This window comes from Bubalus kerabau, chromosome 11 (genome assembly GCF_029407905.1).
Source record: "Bubalus kerabau isolate K-KA32 ecotype Philippines breed swamp buffalo chromosome 11, PCC_UOA_SB_1v2, whole genome shotgun sequence".
In the NCBI taxonomy this organism is placed as follows: Eukaryota; Metazoa; Chordata; class Mammalia; order Artiodactyla; family Bovidae; genus Bubalus; species Bubalus kerabau.
The window spans coordinates 30,498,810-30,504,718 of record NC_073634.1 but is presented as its reverse complement, the minus strand read 5'-3'; the positions used below and the strand labels follow the sequence as shown (position 1 = coordinate 30,504,718).

At 50.7% G+C, this 5,909-nt stretch overlaps 1 long non-coding RNA gene across 1 annotated transcript; it reads left to right on the top strand.

Annotated features, from left to right (window-relative positions):
- Window positions 1-2,575: 2,575 nt before the first annotated feature.
- LOC129622386 (uncharacterized) lies at window positions 2,576-4,463 on the top strand. Its single transcript, XR_008699945.1, has 3 exons — window positions 2,576-2,699; window positions 3,478-3,556; window positions 4,328-4,463. It is a non-coding gene; the product is annotated as an uncharacterized LOC129622386 (long non-coding RNA).
- Window positions 4,464-5,909: the final 1,446 nt, after the last annotated feature.

Genomic DNA, 5,909 nt, shown 5'->3' with positions numbered 1-5,909 from the left:
GAATCGAACATGCAATCAAGGGAAAGTGTTACTTTTATTACTTCAGAAAGGAAGTCTTTCCAAGCATGTCGGTTGCACCCATTCAGGTGGGGTTTGGTTAGCTAGAAATGACTCTTTCATTAGAGCAGACCAATGGACTACACATCATCAGCCCTTCCTCTGGGTTTTTATGGCAGAGGTAACACAGGGATAAGGAACTTTCCTGCCAGTCGGTAGGTGCTCCTTGGAGGCCGCTTTGAGCGCCAACATCTGCCATTTGGTATCCTTGAAGATTAATAGAGGGTTTCTTTTAAACTCGTTGATGGAGAACTTTTCACTGCTCCCCAAGTCCTTCCCCTTCTAGTCCACAGAGCAGTGACTTTCTGGGGTCTCATGTCTGCTCAGAAGACATTCTACATGGTGGGAGAGCAAACTATGGCCCCCAGGTCTTTGGTTCCCTTGAGGCCTGGAGGGATGGTTGACCACACAGAGGTCACAGATGCTGCCTGGATGGCATGGGGGTTCAAAGGGCCCCTTCATCTTGGGGGTCTCTCCAGCACAGACCTGTCCTTCCCAGGAGACCAGGTAGTTCAGTGCTGTATTTCTGTGTCCAGTGAACTCAACTAACACTGAGGCCATGGCTGGGCCTACTTTTAACAGACCTACTTAGGACAGCTGGTGGCCTCGTACCATCATTTGAAGGTGTTAATCACTCAGTCATGTCTGACTCCATTGACTTTGTGACTCTATAGACTGTAGCCTACTAGGCTTCTCTGTCGGGAACTCTCCAGCCAAGAATACCCGAGTGGGTAAGCCATTCCCTTCTCCAGGAAATGTTCCTGACCCAAGGATCGAACCTGGGTTTCCCACATTGCAGGCAAGTTCTTTACTGCCTGAGCCACCAGGGAAGCCCATGAAATCACCTTCAGGGCTTTTTGAATTCTTAAGCGTTTTTTTCCAGGAGGGGAAATGAGACTCCCAGGGGCTCCCTCTTAGGGTTTCCGGGTTCGGGCCCCCGGTCACTCCACATAGACTGAACTGTTGCTTAAATGAAATCCTTGCAGCAAGTAGCGCAAGTATCTCCAGCTGTGCTTACACGATGCAATCTCCTGAGGTTCCATCCCAGCCCTATTACATAGAAACTTCTGGACTTCTGGGAGTGGAGCCCAGGCAATAGCTCTGTTTCGAAGTCCCTCAGATGACTCACATGTGCTGCCATGGTCAAGAATCATGGAAGGGGTTGGGAGGCTTCATGAACTGCAGCCCTGTGGACTCAGTTGCAAAGTAACAAGACGGAGGAGGTGAAGTGATGTGTTCCCTGGAGGCCACAGTTAGATGGAGGCAGACCAGGTCTGGGACTTGGGCCTCTGAAGCCCTGGTCCGAGGCAGGCAGCTTCCTAAGTGTTCTGCTGCACGTGTGTATGGGCTGATTATATCCACACAGCAGCTGTGAAACCAAAGAGCATGCCTGTTCTAGCAAACCTTTTAGCTGTACAGAGAAGAGACGTCATGGTGGTGTTTTCTCTACACCCTGATGCTGTAGCTGAGTTGGATGGCACCAGAGACTGGGAAGGAGTCATGACATGCAGAGATGCTGGGAGAAGGTACAGGGAGGAGGGAGAGAGCCCTACAGGGTGGGGGCTGGACCCCTCAGGTTGGGAGTGAGACCCCTTCTGCCAGCCTTTCTCTTCCTGCTGCTGCAGCTGTGAGATGTTCTTCAGGCTCCCTGTTCATAACTGCACTAACAGGAACTCAGCTGTATCATTTCTTTTCTGACCACACTGTGCAGCATGCAGGATCTTAGCTCCCTAAACCAGGGATGGAACCTGTGCCCCTGCATTGTGAGTGTGGAGTCTTAACCTCTAAACCCCAGGTAAGTCCTTCAGTTGTATCATCCTAGGTGTACAATGTGCTTTCAGAAATACCCTTCTGCTCCTCAGAGTAGGGCTGTGAGTAGAGGGAGCAGGAGGCCTTATTTCCATTTCACAGGCAGACAACAAATGCTGAGGAACTTCACAGCCCTCACTCCAGGCCAGAGCAGCTCACAGCCCAACCCTACCCCTCCTCTGGTATTTTCTGGAAGTTTCCAAGGAGGATTTTGTGTGAGCCCATAAACCAGTCTGTAGGTTTCAGTCTTCAAGCATCTGTGTGGTTCCTGGGCAGGTGGTCTTCACCTCCTGAGCTCAGGGAAAGCCCTGGACCCCCCACCCACTGTCAGTGTCAATACTGAGGGCTCCTTTCTGGAGGGTGCCAGAGGACTGCCCCATCCCACCCCCAACGCCATGCTGCTCTTGGCTGCCCCAGCCTCAGAGGTCTGTTGGGCCCCAAGTCTCAAATGTGTCCTAAACATTCCCGCAGCTTCTTCTGACCCACTCTCACCATCCAGTCTTAGCCTTTTGAGTGTTCTATCGACCCCAACCTCCTGTCTGCTCAGTGCCCACCTTGACCTATGCAGCTGTGTGACCGGATCACATGTAGTAAATCCCATTTTGCCATTAAGTCTGGGGCAGGGGTGTGTCGGCAGGGCCAGGGTGTGGCCTGGAGGGGCCATGTGTCCCAGGTGAAAACCCTGGGCCCTCTGCAAGCCTCCACCTCTGAACCCGCACAAGGCTCTTCCCGAGCCCGCCCTCCTGGAGATGGCAGCCTTTGAAGCACACCGCCTGGATTATTTAATATAATGGAACAGTGCAACTCGACCCATCAGAGACATAAATGCCCAGGTGTTTTAAATTTGTTTTCCCGTCAGAATGGTAAACGGCAGGTAGTAAAATTCGGCCCCGGGTCGTGGCTGTGGGTGCTCCCCGCTCTCTCTCGGGTGGGCTGGCAGCCGCATAGCAGCCCCACTTCTCCAGGACTAGCCCGGGGCCAGGACTCCCCTGGATGTGGCTTTTCCAACGCTGGAGAGTGATTCTACATCAGGACTGGCCGAGGGTCCTGGGCCTTAGTTTCCAGAAGGATCTCAGGGTACCTAAATCTCCTGCCCACCAGGGCCTCTCCCCCAAGACATCTGTGCAGAGAAACCCACAGCCCCTCCACTCCCGCACCCCCAGGTTAATTGGGGTATGAGGGCCTATAACACCTATAACAAGGTTTCTGTTGCTCTTGCCAACTTCAATTATGGGTGCATCTGCTTTTTGATTTTTCCAAGATGGTTTGATTTAAAAAAAAAAAAAAATCCTCAAACTACAAAGGGACAGACTGTGCACAGTAGCTTTTTGCAGAAGGTAAGAGATTCTGACTGCTTTTTCCAGACTCCTGTTTTTTGAGATGTGTCAGAATTCATAGGGTGGCTGCTGAGAGGAGGTATTACTCTGAGTCATTCTGGAGAAATCTGACCCTTCGTCCCACTCCCCCCAAAGCCCTTCACCCTTTTCCCTTCAAAGTAATCAAGGATGTCTACTTTTTAAAGGGGGCCTCCCCTGCCTGCATGCTACCCAGAAATCCACTCTGATCATCACTCTGAATGGTGAAATCATTTGACATATATTTCCTCAACAGGAAGCACTGGCTCAGAGGAGGTGGAAACCCCAGAAATTAGTTCAGCTTAGGAGATGAAAGTGGAGAAGTGGTTGCCAAGGTGATTATCATTTTCTATTTGCTTGTGGGCAGGGCCTTCAACAGGGGTACCTTAGGGTCTAGGGGGAAGTAAAACCCCTAATGAAAGTTACATTTCATAACAGAGCAGGGTACTCTCTGTTGGTCCGCGTTTTATGTGTGTGTGTGTTGGGTAGTCGGGCCAAGGAGAAAGGATGCAAAGTTGTGAAACCCTTAAGGTTGGCTTGCCCTCAAAAACTTACCCAGTAGCTACTAGCTGAAGTGCAGTTTGCAAAGCTGCATAGGAACAGAGCCAACAGAACAGAGCAGAGACAATCATTGGGACTGAGTAGTTGGAGAGTTTTCCTAGTTCCTCAGATGGTAAAGAATCTGTCTGCAATGCAGGAGACTTGGGTTTAATCCCTGGGTCGGGAAGATCCCTTGGAGAAGGGAATGGCTACCCACTGCAGTATTCTTGCCTGGAGAATTCCAAGGAGAGAGGAGACTGGTGGGTTCCACAGGACCACAGAGTCGGACAGAAGTGAGCAACTAACACACACACACAGTTTGAAAGCCCGAGGCGGGACAAAATCCTTTCTGGCTTTCAAGGTCTCGGGGAGGCTTTCTAGAGGAGCTTGATCTCTGGGCTGGGGGTGGGGTGGGCAGTCATGAGCCAAGTCGGCAGGAAGGAAATGAACGGGGTAGAGGGAGGCAGTAGTGAGAGACGACCTTATAAGACCACATCCAGGTGGGGCAGGACCGCAGGTTCTTCCGAGAGCTGCTAGTCCCCTTCAACCCCGCTGTTGCTTTTCAGCCTGCAGTTTCTTCCTGATGACATTCCCCTAAGAGCAGGAGGGTGCTTCAGAGGTCAACTTCTGGAAACAGGAAACAGTGATTAGCAAATCAATTCATTAAGGTCCGGTGAGCCATTGGATTACAAAGAGCAGCTATTTGTTAACTGAAGACAGATCTCGGCCCCTGATGAGAGCTCTGGTTCTTGGAGAAGGCAACCAAGACAACATAGGAAGACAGTTGCAGGCCCTGCCTATGTGTGAAATTCCAGCGGCCCCGCTCTGCTGATGACAGAAATGACCGTAATAAACCAGGGAGGCCACAAGTCAAACAAATAGTTTGGTTGACAAATAGGCGTATAAACAAGACCTTGATTAATGAATTTCCTAATAGTTCTCTGTTTATTGACTCAGCTTGGTCATTAGGCCTGACATTGCCCATGTACTTTGTACGGTACACTATCTTCCATTCATTCTAAGACTCTTTTATCACTCTTTTTGTTGGGTATTTTCTGTCTCTCAGTTTTGTCTCCTGGGTTGGACCATGAGCCTCGAGCTCTGAGAACTCATTATGTGCTTATTGAAAGGACAGCGAAGTTATGGAGCTCCCTAAAATGAGAGAAGTGAGAAGGGCCTCCAACTGCAGCATCCTAAGCCCTTTCATTATAACTTCTGTTGCCTTTTTCACTAATCGCTTAAACCTGCTGTTTGGATCTTTCCATCGTCTGAGGTAAGGGAGAAGGGAGTCATTCCCACGGGTTCATCCTTCTGGTGTTACAGACCTTCAGGAGAGAGCACAGAACAAGGCAATGGATGGAAAGCATCCCATGCAAACAGCAGCCTCCTCGGGACTCAACTTGGCCATGACTGACCGCTTCTGACAGAGCTCACCTTACTACAGTAATCCAGGGGGACCTCAGCCACCGTGTCTGGTGTGCAGAACCCCAGCCAGGGTTGTCCTGGGAAAGTGCCAGCATGCCTAGAGTTAATCACCAGTCCCTAGCCAGTGCATGCCGGGAGCCACTGGCCTTGTCAACGGCATGGGCCCTGTGGTCCTGGGCCAACATTCCAGCCTGGAGTGACTGTGGCTGCAGCTTGAGGTACTTGGTGAAAAGCAGAGGCAGGAGGAGTCGAAGCTGTAAATGCCAGCTGTATTTTTATTGGTCGTCTGCAACTTCAAAGGTTTCCTTGCTTTAAAGGAGGCCTAAGCAGGTATCCAGTCCGCCTTCCGTGCTCCCGGCCTTGATGCCTTATTGATTTTCAATGTGGCTTGACTCCCAGGTGGGCAGACTTCAAAACGGTCTGTATTTTTCTGCTGTCATGTTTCCATCCCTGTTCGTTTCCATCTCCAGCAAGATGCTGGGTATGTTGGAGGGCAGCTTTTCCTTTTTCAGCTTTCTCTCCATAATTTTCTTCTGGACAGGATTTTAGACAGCCAGGGTCACTTCTGGGGGGTGTGTCTCCCATTGTAAGTACCGAGTTAGACCAGCTGCTGGCAAGTGTGAGGGAGAAGAGGCAGTCCTTGCCCTTAAGGGCTTCACTCCCATCAGTTCTAAGTGTGGCCGTCAGGGAAGGTGTAGCCTTGGAGGGGACGGGGCTAGTGAC